The sequence below is a fragment of the Neophocaena asiaeorientalis genome, unplaced genomic scaffold, assembly GCF_003031525.2.
Source record: "Neophocaena asiaeorientalis asiaeorientalis breed wild unplaced genomic scaffold, Neophocaena_asiaeorientalis_V1.1 scaffold220, whole genome shotgun sequence".
NCBI lineage: Eukaryota > Metazoa > Chordata > Mammalia > Artiodactyla > Phocoenidae > Neophocaena > Neophocaena asiaeorientalis.
In genome coordinates this window covers 7,836,239-7,850,578 of record NW_020174042.1, presented here as the reverse complement: position 1 = coordinate 7,850,578, position 14,340 = coordinate 7,836,239, and the positions used below count along the sequence as shown (strand labels likewise).

The following is a 14,340-nucleotide window of genomic DNA, read 5'->3' as shown; positions in this document are numbered from 1 at the left end:
GTCTCAAGGAAGGTAGTTCCCCAGAGCGGTGGGAGCTGGGGGCTGGCGTTTTGCTTCTCTCTGTTCATTGAGCCTAGGTTAGCTATGTCTTCTTAAAAGGACAGGAGCAAAGGTGAATTTCTTCGCCCTGGATCCGTGGGAGATGTGAAAATCTTGCCTTTTAAAATTCATCACCCTTTACAGCTGGCCACATGCTCTCCGCACCGCCCCCCTTCCTCAGGGCACTGGGAGCGGGAGGCCAATTAGAGGAGCCCGGGGCGGGCTGTTACCCCTCGTACTCTGCGGGCTTTTCATGCTGTGAGGGGAGGAGGGTTCTGGTGGGCGATCATCTCGCACTAACTCACTTTTTTTGAATGAAAGGCCAAATAGCGTCCAAAGCCTTTGAGAGGTTTTTTTTTGGGGGGGTCGGGGGTTGTGTTTGTTTAGCTTGCTTTTTTCGAATTTTTTTACGTGGGCGCGTTTACAACCATGAACCCTCTGTGGTCATGTTCTATGGGCTAGAAAAGTGGGGAGGGGGAAAAAGATTTGGGGTTTTTAAAACATCAGCAATTTGGGACCAGAATGTCAGATAAAGACCAAGGAATTTTCAGCAAAGACCTGTATGTTCCTCTACGTTTGTCCTAATCTGAAATTGTTGGAAAGCTCCCGGGCACCTGGTTTCATTCTAACCTGTGTCCCATTTAATGCATCTTAACTGAGATGTTACTGAGTTATTTATCAGATGAGCAGGCACTTTTGGACCACCCAACTTCAGTTCTTTCTGGATGTCACTCACCTTTAGTGATGTGCAGCGCAGAACAGATTTTCATTACTCCCTTCATGAGAGGTGGAAAGGTTGTTACAAATGATAGAATTCATACTGTGTATTGGGGTCATTTATACATAAACTTATATAAAAATATATTCATTGTGACTTTATCCATTAAGCTTAAATCAAATTGATGTTTCAATCTCATGTAGTGCCAGATTCACAGGGAAATAAGCCCTCACATACATTACTCATATACGTGTACAAGAAAGACTGCATCAAAAAAGAATTTGCTTTTCCTAGTTATATCAAAGGCCTCTTTCCCCCAGAGTAAAAGTTAGGTCCTGCTTCTTTAGAGTTGAGCTAAATTATACCTTGGTATATTATACGTTTTAATTCATTCTTTTCATTATTTAGTCATATACCTCTTGATTTCTTGAAAAACGTTTACTAAGGCCCCAGAAAAGAAAGGCAAACTCTGTAGTGGAATATCTGCATTTTTTGTTCCGTTCTCTAATACGAAGCATTAACTTGATTGATTGGCTGGATGTGAAAGATGTGCTGCTGCTTGTATGTGAAACTGTGCATGTACATTTTAAAATAAATGGTACTTTTAACAAGTTCCATATTTCAGCAAGTAGTTCCAGTAACAATTATACAAATTTTGTATTTATGAAAACCAGTTACAGGGAGGCTAGCCTAGCCAATAGAAAGTTGGATTGATTATCCAGGCCACAGTGACAGCTGAGGAAATCTCACATCTGTGGCAGTTCCAGGTTGGTAGTGGCGGAGCCTCAAGTCAGGCTGGAAATCAGCACCAAATGGATTATTATTTTTTTTTTAATTGAAGTATACTCTATTTACCAATATTGTGTTAGTTTCAGGTATGCAGCATAGTGGTACAGTATTTTTGCAGATTGTACTCCATTATAGATTATTACAAGATAATGGGTATAATTCCATGTGCTATACAGTGTATCCTTGTTGCTTATCTATTTTATATATAGTAGTTTGTATCTGTTAATCCCATACCCCTAGTTTGGCCCTCCCCCCCTTTCCTTTCCCCTTTGGTAACCACAAGTTTGTTTTCTACATCTGTGCATGTTTCTGTTATTGCATATACCTTCATTTGTATTATTTTTTATATTCCATGTACAAGTGATACTATACAGTATTTGTCTTTCTCTGTTTCACTTATTTCACTAAGCATAATATTCTCTAAGTCCATCCATGTTGCTGCAAATGGCAGTATTTCATTCATTTTTATGGCTAACATATTGCATATATATACTACACATCTTAATCCAGTCATCTGTTGATGGGCGCTTGGCTTGCTTTCATATCTCGGCTATTGTAAATAGTGCTGCTGTGAACATTGGGGTGGATGTATCTTTTCGAATTAGTGTTTTCATTTTTTCCAGAGACCGTACACAGGAGTGGATCATATGATAGTTCTATTTTTAGTTTTTTAAGGAGCCTCCATACTGTTTTTCATAGTGGTTACACCAATTTACATTCCCACCAACAGTGTAGGAGGTTTCCCTTTTCTCTACATCCCTGACAACATTTGTTATTTGTAGACTTTTTGATGATAGCCATTCTGACAGGTGTGAGGTGATACCTCATTGTGGTTTTGATTTGCATTTTTCTAATAATTAGCAATGTTCAGCATTTTTTCATGTGCCTGTTAGCCATCTGTATGTCTTCTTTAGAAAGATGTCTATTCAGGTCTTCTGCCCATATTTTGATTGGGTTGTTGGGTTTTTTTTTTTTAAATTTATTTAGTTTATTTACTTTTGGCTGCATCGGGTCTTTGTTGCTGCATGCAGGCTTTCTCTAGTTGCTGTGAGTGGGGGCTACTCTTCGTCGTGGTGAGTGGGCTTCTCATTGTGGTGGCTTCTCTTGTTGCGGAGCACAGGCTCTAGGCGCGTGGGCTTCAGTGGTTGTGGCTAGTGGGCTCTAGAGCATAGGCTCAGTAGCTGTGGCGCATGGGCTTAGTTGCTCTGTGGCGTGTGGGATCTTTCTGGACCAGGGCTTGAACTCGTGTCCCCTGCATTGGCAGGCAGATTCTTAACCACTGTGCCACCAGGGAAGCCCAGGTTGTTTTTTGATGTTGAGTGGTAAGAGCTCTTTGTACATTTTGGATATTAACCCCTTGTCGGTTGCATCATTTGCAAGTATTTTCTCCCATTCTGTAGGTTGTGTTTTTATTTTGTCGATGGTTTCCTTTGCAGTGCAACAGCTTTAAAGTTTAATTAGGCCCCATTTGTTTATTTTTGCTTTTATTTATTTGCCCTAGAAGACTGATCCAAGAAAATATTGTTGCAACTTATGTAAAAATGTTCCACCTATGTTCTCTTTTAGGAGTTTTATGGTTTCGGGTCTTATGTTTAGGTGTTTAAACCATTTTGAGTTTATTTTTGTATATTGTGTGAGGGAATATTCTTATCTCATTGTTTTACCTATGGCTTTCCAGTTCTTCCAGCACGACTGGTTGAAGACACTGTTTTTTCTCTATTGTATATTCTTGCCTCCTTTGTCATAGAGCAATTGACCATTGGTGCATGGGCTCTGTATTCTGTTCCATTGATCATGTGTCTGTTTTTGTGACAGTACCATGCTGTTTTCACTACTGTAGCTTTGTAGTATAGTCTGAAGTCCGGGAGGGTTAAACCTGTATCTTGTATCTTACAATCTTGCTGGTTTCATTTATTCTAATAGTTTTCGGTGGAAACTTCAGGGCTCTTTATATAGAGTATCATGTCATCTGCAAACAGAGACAGTTTTACCTCTTCCCTTCCAATTTAGATACATTTTATTTCTTTTTCTTGTCTTATTGCTGTGGCTAGGACTTCCAGTAGAAGTGACGAGAGTGGACATCTTTGTCTTATTCCTGAATTTAGCAGGGTTTCACCTTTTCACTGTTGAGTATTATGTTGGCTGTGGATTTGTTGTAAATGTCCTTTATTATGTTGAGATATGTTCCCTCCATACTCACTTTGATGAGGGTTTTTTTTGTTTGTTTGTTTTTGCGGTACGTGGGCCTCTCACTGTTGTGGCCTCTCCCATTGCGGAGCACAGGCTCCGGACGCACAGGCTCAGTGGCCATGGCTCACGGGCCCAGCCGCTCCGCGGCATGTGGGATCCTTCCGGACCAGGGCACGAACCCGCGTCCCCTGCATTGGCAGGCGGACTCTCAACCACTGTGCCACCAGGGAAGCCCTGATGAGGGTTTTTATCATGAATGGATGTTGAATTTTGTCAAATGCTTTTTCAGCATCTATTGAGATGATCATTTGGTTTTTGTCATGTCTTTTGTTAATGTGGTGTATCATATTGACTGATTTGTGTATGTTGAGCCATCCTTGTGACCCTGGAATAAATAAAAATTGATTATTTAGGTGTTCCTGTATTGGGTGCATGTATGTTAACAAGTATAATATCCTCTTCTTGTACTGATCCCTTTATCATTATATAATGCCCCTTTAAAAAAATTATTTTATTGTAGTATAGTTGCTTTACAATGTTGTAAAGCAAAGTGTACAGCAAAGTAAATCAGTTATACATATACATATAGCCATTCTTTTTTAGGTTTCCTTCCCATTTAGGTCACCACAGAGCATTGAGTAGAGTTCCCTGTGCTATACAGTAGGTTCTCATTAGTTATCTATTTTATAAATAGTAGTATGTTTATGTCAATCCCATTCTCCCAGTTCATCCCACCCCCTCGTCCACCCTTAGTAACCATAAGTTTATTTTCTAATCCATGACTCTATTTCTGCTTTGCAAATAAGTTCATCTGAACCATTTTTCTAAATTCCACATTTAAGCAATATTATACAATATTTGTCTTTCTCTTTCTGACTGACTTCACTCTGTATGACAGTATCTGGCTCCATCCATGTCTCTGCAAATGGCATTATTTCGTTCCTTTTTATTTATTTTATTTTATTATTTATTTATTTATTTGGCTGTGCCAGGTCTTAGTCACGGCATGCAGGATCTTCATTGCCGCGTGTGTGATCTTTGTTGCAGCATTGGGGTCTTTAGTTGCGGCATGGGGAATCTTAATTGTGGCATGGGGGCTCTTAGTTGCAGCATGTGGGATCTAGTTCCCTGACCAGGGATCGAACCCGGGCCCCCTGCATTGGGAGCGTGGAGTCTTAACCACTGGACCAACAGGGAAGTCCCTCGTCCCTTTTTAATGGCTGAGTAATATTCCATTGTATATATGCACCACATCTTCTTTATCCATTCCTCTATTGATGGACATTTAGGTTGCTTCCATGTCCTGGCTGTTGTAAATAGTGCCGCAGTGAACATTGGGGTGCATGCATCCTTTCGAATTATGGTTTTCTCTCGATATATGCCCAGGAGTGGGATTGCTGGGTCATATGGTAGCTCTATTTTTAGTTTTTTAAGGAGCCTCCATACTGTTCCCGTAGTAGCTGTACCAATTTACATTCCCACCAACAATGTAGGAGGGTTATATAATGCCCTTCTTTGTCTTTCATTATAGCCTTTGTTTTAAAGTCTAGTATTTTGTCTGATATGAGTATTGCTACCCCCAGTTTCTTGTTGTTTCTGTTTGTATAAAATATCTTTTTCCATCCCCTCACTTTCAGCCTGTGTGTGACTCTGAAGTGAGTCTCTTGTAAGCAACTTATAGATGGGTCTTGTTTTTTTTATCCAATCAGCCACCTTATGTCATTTGATTGGAGCATTTAGTCCAATTGACATGTAAAGTAATTGTTGATAGATACGTACTTATTGCCACTTTATTCCTTGTTTACCAGTTTTTTGTTTTTGTGTTTTTGTTTTTTGTAGTTCTTCCTTGTTCATTTCTTCTTCTTTTTTTCTTTTCTCCCATTGTGGTTTGATGATTTTCTTTTCTCCTATGCTTGGGTTCCTTTCTTTTTGGTTTTTGTGTATTTATCATAGGTTTTTGATTTGTGGTTACCATGGGGTTCATATATGTTGACCCATAATTATATCTACTTGCTTTAAACTAATAGTCATTTAAATTCAAACATATTCTAAAAGGTCTACATTTGTGTTTCTGTTTGCTGTTCTGATTGGGTGATTTCTATTATTTTCATCTTCCAGATCACTACGTGTTTTTCTGTGTCATTTGGTCTGCTATCCATTGCTTCTAGACTGCTTTTTAATCTCAGAAGTTGAACTGTTTTTGATAGCGTCTTCTTTATATTTTCTAGTTTCTTGTTAAAATGATCTGTGATGAGATCAATTCTCTTCCCTAATTCAGTTAGCATTTTTATTACCAATGTTTTGAATTTATTGTCTGGTAGGCTGATTATCTCTGTTTCATTATTTATTTTTTCAGGGGTTTTCTCTTGCTCTTTCAACTGAGGGTAGTTTCTCTGCCTTTTTATCTTATGTAACTTCCTCTGTTTCTATGAATTTAGGTGAAACAGTTATATCTTGTGGTCTTGAAGGAGTGTTCTTAAGTGGGAACATCCCGGTGTAGACTGCGTGTGCCCAGTGCCTTTGGTGTTAGGGCTGAATTTGATGTGGATGCCAGTCATGTTTTTCCTCAGAGTGTGCTGGCTGCTATCACTTTGGTAGGGGGTGTGGCTGATGATTGGGGAGCTAGAGTCTGTGTAGGGTGTAAGGCAGGACTTGCTCTCTGCTCAGTGGCTGTAGCCACCCTGTAAGGGGCAGGTTCTGCTCCCAGGTTGCTGAAGAGGATGCCCTGAATGTCAGACTGAAGCTGGCTCTGTTTTAAGTGTGTGTTTTTCCTTCTCCCTGCACTGGGGCCTTTGCCTCAAAGGAGGGGAGTACTGTAGCAAATGGGACTTGTGTGCTTACAAAGACCTGATGTTTTGCCTTTGTAGGCATCTGCAGCTCTGCTCAGATGCAGCTCAAGGTGTGTCTTTTCCCCTGTTGTGGTTGTCCCAGATCTAGTGCTAGGTTGTTGTGTGGCGTGGAGTGGGCAGGGCCGGAGCATTCACTGAGCTGGGACTGGGGAGCATGGTTTGGTGGTTGGGGGAAGCAGTGGCGTGTCTTTCAGAAGTCTGGGCTGCTTCTGTGGTGCTGTTTGAGTAAGCATCAACAATGGCCACTGCTGCCTCACCTGGACCACACCTTAGGCCCCCATGTCTCCTCTGTGTCCCTAGATCAGTCTTTCCCCAGGTCCTGGCTACCCTAGATCCCATGCCAAGCATGGGATTGGTGTGGAGTGGGGAGTGTGGCAAGGAAGCAGCCGCTAGGGCAGACCTCTCTCCTCCCTGTCTGGTGGCGAGCCAGCACCCATGTACCTCTTACTAGTGGAGTCTTGGCTTCTCCAGTCTTTCTGTCTGTCCCAGCAGTTCTCCAGTCAGCCAAGGGGGTTTGTCTCCTCTGCATAGGTCCCACTCGCTCCCCAGGGTAAGTGCCTGCCCATGCCATCTCCATTTCCCTCTTAGTCCCATCCTAGGGGCACAGGTCCAACTGATGCTTTTCTTTCTGTCCTGCCCAATTATGTATGTATCTTTATTACAGCCTTGATTTAATAGGATTTCTTCTGCCAGTTTGCAGTTAGTTTTCCTTGAGAATTATTCCACATGTAGATGTGAGCTCCATGTCCTCTTATTCCGCCATCTTGATCCCCCTCCCTTAAATGGATTTATTAAATTGTATTTTAGGCTGGGGTATGTACATTCTCTGTTTTTGTTCATAGATCTTGAATGACTGATTTTTAATATGAAAGAACACCTATAGGGGAAGTGCACTGACTTTGCAGTGTTTTAATAAGAATGCAGTAGAGGTAGAGAAGGAAAAAGTTTAAAAATTTCATCAGAAAAGTTAGATAACAAGGCAAATCTTGAGCATTTTTAATTTTCTACTAAATATCAGACTTTTTTTTTGGACTGATTTTGGAAGAGGCTTTGCAAAGTTATCTGGTACATTCTCTTAGGCTCTTCATAAACTCTGCTGCATGTGTAGATCTCTGTTAAGATCTCTAATATAGGAACATCTATAATCTTCCTGGTACCTTTCTCTAGTTACAGGAAGGTAGAGTTCATATGGAAATCACCTTTTGGAAACTATATCCTCATTTTCTAAATAATTAAGTGATTTTTAGTAAATTTAGTAAATTTGGGGGATTGTGCAGTGATCACCACAGTTCAGTTTTAGAAGTTTTGCATCACCTTAACAAGTTTGCCCATGTGAGTTTTGTACTCAAACCTGGCGCTGGCTTTCAGCTTCAGGCAACCATTGATTTGCTTTCTGTCTCTATTGATTAACTTTTTCTGGACATTTCATATAAATGGATGTATAGAATAAATGCTGTCTTGTGCTTGGCTTCATTTAGTATAAAGTTTTTGAGATTCATCCATGTTGTAGCATGTATCAGTAATTTGTTCTTATTTATTGATGAATAACCATTGTATGATTATACCACATTTTGTTTATCCATTCATCAGTTGATGGACATTTCAGTTGTTTTTACTTTTTGGCTATTATGAATAATGCTGCTGTGAGCATTCATGTGCAATTCCGCGGCATGTGGGATCTTCCCAGGCCGGGGCACGAACCCGCGTCCCCTGCATCGACAGGCGGACTCTCAACCACTGCGCCACCAGGGAAGCCCACGTTTTCATTTTTCTTGGACAGATACCTATGAAGGAATTACTGGGTTGTATAGTAAGTTCATGTTTTAACTTTTTAAGAAATTGCCAAACTGTTTTCCAGTATGGGTGTATCAGTTCAAATTCCCACAAGCTGTGTATGAGGGTTTCAATTTTTCTATATCTTCACTTGTTATTGTGTCTTTTTTATAGCCATTTTACTATGAAGTAGTATCTCATATTGGTTTTAATTTGCATTTCCCCATTGGCTGATGATGTTGAACATATTTTCATGTTCTTATTAACTGTTGCTATGTTGTCTTTGAAATGTCTACTGAAATCTTTTGTCCATTTTTTGTACTGGGTTTGCCTTCTTACTGGCTGTAGGCATTCTTTGTATATTCTGAGTACAAGTCCATTATCAGATATATGTTTTATAAGTTATTTCAGTAAATATATTTTTTTACCCAGCTTGTTACTGTTTTTTCATTTTATCCATGGTATCTTTTGAAATACAAAAGTTTTTATTTTGAAGAAGTCCAGTTTATCAGTTTTTTTTTTTTTTGGATCATTCTTTAGGTTTATGATCAATTTCTGTTAACTTTTGTGTATGGTATGAGGTATGAGTTCAAATTCATCTTTTTTTGTATATGAATATCCAGTTGTTCTAGCACTATGTGTTCAGAAAAAAGAAAGGACCTTTCCCCTTTTAATTGCCTTGGCACCTTTGTTAAAAATCAAGTGACCAGGGCTTCCCTGGTGGTGCAGTGGTTGGGAGTCCACCTGCCGATGCAGGGGACACGGGTTCGTGCCCCAGTCCGGGAAGATCCCACATGCCGTGGAGCGGCTGGGCCTGTGAGCCGTGGCCACTGAGCCTGTGCGTCCGGAGCCTGTGCTCTGCAACGGGAGAGGCCACAGCACTGAGAGGCCCGCGTACCACAAAAAAAAAAAAAAAATCAAGTGACCATAAATTATTTCCAGACTCTCATTTCTGTTTGAGTGATCTTTATGCCTCTTATTACACCAGCACCACACTGTCTTTATTATATGGTATCTTTGTAGTAAACTTTGAAATTGGGTAGTATAAGTCTTCCGATGTTTTTCTTCTTTTTCAAAATTGTTTTGGCTATTCTGGTTTCCTTACATTTCCATATAAATTTTAGCATCAGCTTGTCATTTTTTCCAAAAAGCCTACTGTGATGGATTTTGATAGAAATTGCATAGAATCTGGAGATCTGTTTGGGGGAGAATTGCCATTGCCATCTTAACATGAACATGGAATGTCTTTCTGTTTAAGATATTTAATTTCTCTTAGCAATGTTTTATAATTTTCAGTGTACAAGTCTTGCCCTACTTTCGTTAACTTTATTTTGAAGTATTTCATTTTTTTGTACTATTGTAAAATTATTTTTCAAATTTTGTTTTTGGATTGTTCATCAGTATGTAAAAATACAATTGATTTTTGTATATTTATCTTGTATCCTGCAACCTTATTTGATTATTACTGTAAGGTTTTTTGTGAATTCCTTAGAATTTTCTACATACAGTATCATGTCACTGTGAATATAGACAATTTTACTTCTTTGTATCTGGATGCCTTTAGGTTTTTTTTTTTTCCTAGAATCTCCAATACATTGCTGAACAGAAGTGAGGAGAGTGGACATTCTTGTTCCTGATCTTAGGGGGAAAACATTTACTCTTTTGTTACCAAATGCAACTTTGTGTGCCCGACGCACAGTAGCAGTCTGTGGCCTGTTAGAAACTGGGCCACACAGCAGGAGGTGAGCAGCGGACTGGAGAGTGAAGCTTCATCTGTATTTACAGCTGCTCCCCATCGCTTGCATTACCACCTGAGCTCCGCCTCCTGTCAGATCAGCAGCGGCATTAGATTCTCATAGGAGTGCAAACCCTACTGTGAACTGCGCATGTGAGGGATCTAGGTTGCGCACTCCTTATGAGAATCTTATGCCTGATGATCTGAGGAGGAGCTGGGCAGTGATGCTAGCGCTGGGGAGTGGCTGCAAATACAGATTATCATTAGCAGAGAGGTTTGACTGCACAGAGACCATAATAAATCAATTGCTTGCAGACATATTAAAACACTGTCAGTGAGTGGCAAGTGAAAACAAGCTCAAGGCTCCCACTGATTCTGCATTATGGTGAGTTGTATAATTACTTCATTATATATTACAATGTAATAATAATAGAAATAAAGTGCACAGCAAATGTAATGTGCTTGAATCACCCTGAAACCACCCCCCCTCACCTGGTCTGTGGAAAAATTGCCTTCCACAAAACTGGTCCCTGGTGCCAGAAAGGTTGGGGACTGCTGGTGAAGTTAAAGGTTTATTGGTTTTGATCTTTTCAAATCCAAAAAGAACCAACTTTTTGTTTCATTGATTTTACCTGTTGTTTTTCTGTGTTCTATTTCATTGATTTTCACTCTGATCTTTATTATTTCTTTCCTTCTGCTTGCTTTAGGTTTAGTTTGATGTTCTTTTTCTAGTTTCTTAAGGTAGAAGCTTAAGTTATTGATTTGAGACCTTTATTTTTTTTCTAATACACCTGTTCAGTTACAAGTTTCTCTTTAAGCACTGCTTAGGCTGCATCCCCCAAATTTTGATATGCTGTGTTTTTGTTCTCAGCTCAAGATATTTTCTAATTTCCTTTGTGACTTCTTTTTTTGACCCACTGGTTATTTAGAAGTGTGGACCTAATTTCCAAATATTTTAGGATTTCATACATTTTTGTTATTGATTTCTAAATTTAAGTCCATTGTGGTCAGAACATGTGCTTTTTTTTTGTTAAGTATTTATTTATTTATTTGGCTGCGCCAGGTTTTAGTTGCGGCATGCGAACTCTTAGTTGTGGCATGTGGGATCTAGTTCCCTGACTGGCGTTTGAACCTGGGCCCCCTGCATTGGGAATGTGGAGTCTTAGCCACTGGACCACCAAGGAAGTCCCCCAGAACATGTGCTTTTAAAATTTATTAAGGCCTGTTGTTTTGGCTGTATAACAACAAAACAACTGTATTTCTACCCAACAAGGTAAAGCTATCCTTACAAGTGAACAAATTTTACTCTCTCCCCAAATGAGCAAATGCACAATCCCAAGAGTCATTGTATTAATTGCTTACTATATTACTTTTCAAAATCAGCAGTAGTCCCACTGAATATTCTGTTGCTTAAAGACAAAATTGTAAAGCTAACTTCTAACAACTTGTATATAAGATAAAAACGGGAAGGAAAGAGAAGGAAATTTTCTAACATATGTGTACATGTGAGTATATATATATATATATACACACACACACACACACATATAATAAGCAAATAGAAAATATGCAAAACTACTTACAATCCTTGTTCCTCTAGTTGACCACAGGGCTAGAATTGATATCTGTGACTTCTTTCCACAACTTACTCCCTTATTTCCTTTGCCCTCAGCCAGAGCCTTAGATGGTTGGGGTTTTTTGCCTGGTAAATGAGCAGATCTGTATTCTTGAAGGATCTAGCTTCAGAGCCTTCTCTTGCTCTGCGCCCACTCAAAGCAGGCAGCTTACCCTTGACTCTATAGACGGGTCAAAATAGTACATGTGAATGTGATATATGTTGCCTCCAGAATTCAAAAAAATTATCCCACCATTGTGATTCTTTTCATGGTAGGTGGTGCAAGGTAGAGAAACTTATATTTCACCCTGTAGAGGATACCTCGACATGCTCCAGATCAAGAATCAGCAAACTATGGCCTGTGGGTCTGATTCGGCCTGCTACTTGTTTTTGTGTGACCTGTGAGCTAAGAATGTGTTTTATATTTTTAAGTGTTTGAAAAAAAAAACCAAAAAGAATATGTGACAGAATCCATAAAGCCTAAAATATTTTGTACAGTGACATACATAAGTCATATTCTCACCAAAACCTACCTTTTGTAGGTAGCCAGTGGACTACCTACAAAGTGAGTGGTGAGAGTATTTAGCCTATTCATTTCTTGAACTATATGGATATTTATAGAAGAAGTTTGCTAACTTCTGCTTCAAACTATTAAACCCCATTTACTTCACTGGGGTGGGGGACCCATGAACTTTTGTGGGGTTTATCTCTCACCCACTTACTGGCATGTGTGTTAATAAGGCATCTAGCGTACTTGTTATTTCCTGTTCATCAGATGCAATCAGCATAATGTTCAAGTAGGAGACCAGTGTGTTATTTTACGTACTGTCAGGACAAGTACTTCTGGCTCCTGCAGCCCACATGGCTTCCCCAGTGCCCAGCTCCTGTAGCTTGAGTGGTTCCTCCAGAGCACGCACGGCTCCCCCACTGCCCAGCTCCTTGGACTTGTGGCTCCTCTGGCAGGCTCCTGGGCATGTGTGGCTTTTTTAGTGCCCAGTCCTATTGTGCACTACGGCCAGCAGCACCCAGTTGCCAGCAACTTAACCCATCATTCCCCTCAGGTGATTTTGTAACAGAGTGCCTCTGGTGAGACACCTCCTTGTGACCGTGGCACCCTACAGGGTAGGTATCTGGCAAGTTACAAAAGGTGGATTTCCACCTTTTGTGTTCTACCGGCACAGCACCCATAGACACTTCACTGTCATTCAGTGAGCCATGGCTATGCCCTCTCCAACAAGATCTAGATCTTACTGCGTGCATGGTGGGTAAGGTCAAAGGGGGTGCTCTTCCTTGGGTGCTGAATTCTAGCACTAAAAGGTAGTGGGTCCTCTTTATATCTGCTATTCCTATATTCTTTAGTTTTTTTTTTTTTTTTTTTACTTTTGACTAGCTAATCCCTGGTTACTCTAGTCTCCTGTTATAGTGACTAATTGTTTATATTTGATTTTCTTTATTCAAATTACTGTGTGATTTCTCTCTCCTGATGGGACCCAGATTGATCCATTATCTTTGCTTCCAACCTTCTCAAGAGATAGTGAGTGGTGAGAGTATTTAGCCTATTTATTTTCTTGAACTGTGAAAGTAAAACCTTAGGGTTATTACCACTTCCATATCACAAAAGGTAGGTTTTGGTGAGAATGTGACTTACGTATGTCACTGTACAAAAGTATAGTGATGAATTGGGCTTTGTATTTCCTTTGCTTCTTTCAGGCCTCCAAAAATTAGAAATAGTACAGATACCAAGGAAAGTGGGGTTGGGGGTAAGAGGGAAGGGGAAGAGGAAGGGAATTCGTACTTGGTCAGTGTTAATGGCATCCAGTGGGTAGGACCCCCAGATGGCATGACTTTACATCTGTCTGGCTATACTTCTTATTACCTTTTACCCCATGGTTTTCATTTTTCAGATTTTTAGGACACTTGTTTTTTCATTTTCCTTTAGAGGCCCAACACTGATTTTGTAATACAGAATATATATGTTATATAAACATTTTGTGTAAATTTAATCTATTTTAGCATAATCTGAGATCTGGGGTCTGATACTCTGGTAACTACCAATAAGACAGTTTGAGACAGCTGTTTTTCACATACACACAATTATTCAGGTCAGGCATTATTTAAGAATTTGAGTTTGGCTCTATGATCCCTTACCTGGTCAGGTTTGAAGGTGCAGAACTGCTAAACTAATTTGCTTCTTTCATAGGAATTTGGATGTGCTATTTACCTTAATGACTTCCAACATCCTCCTGGGGCTGGTTCCTTTTTTGTTGTTGTTGTTTATTTAGAGCGATCACATTATAAGTCCTCCTTATACTTAATCCTAACCCCATTTCTCTGATTTTGTTTGTACATTTATGTGCTGTATCCATAGATTTCCTTACCAAGCCCTGATTGCTTGATGATCACTTTTGGTCCTTATGCACTGTAATTTATACTGTTGTCTTATGTGTGTATGCTTTATTTCCACAACTCTTAGCGCTTCTTCAGGATTGCTGACCTTGCTGGGTGCCTACCCAGCATCCGTTCTTGCTTTTCTCCTTCCTAACAGGGCCTGGATTTTCTTTCAGAAGTCACCATTATATAGACTTCAGGGAACACGCATCTCACTACTAGCTCCTGCAGTAGACTCTGATTG

The 14,340-nt window shown here is 39.9% G+C and overlaps 1 protein-coding gene across 3 annotated transcripts in view; it reads left to right on the top strand.

Moving 5' to 3' along the window:
• The window catches only part of FANCC (FA complementation group C), a 261,961-nt gene that overhangs the window by 487 nt on the left and 247,134 nt on the right, over positions 1-14,340 (top strand). The gene's annotated exons all lie outside the window — the stretch shown is intronic.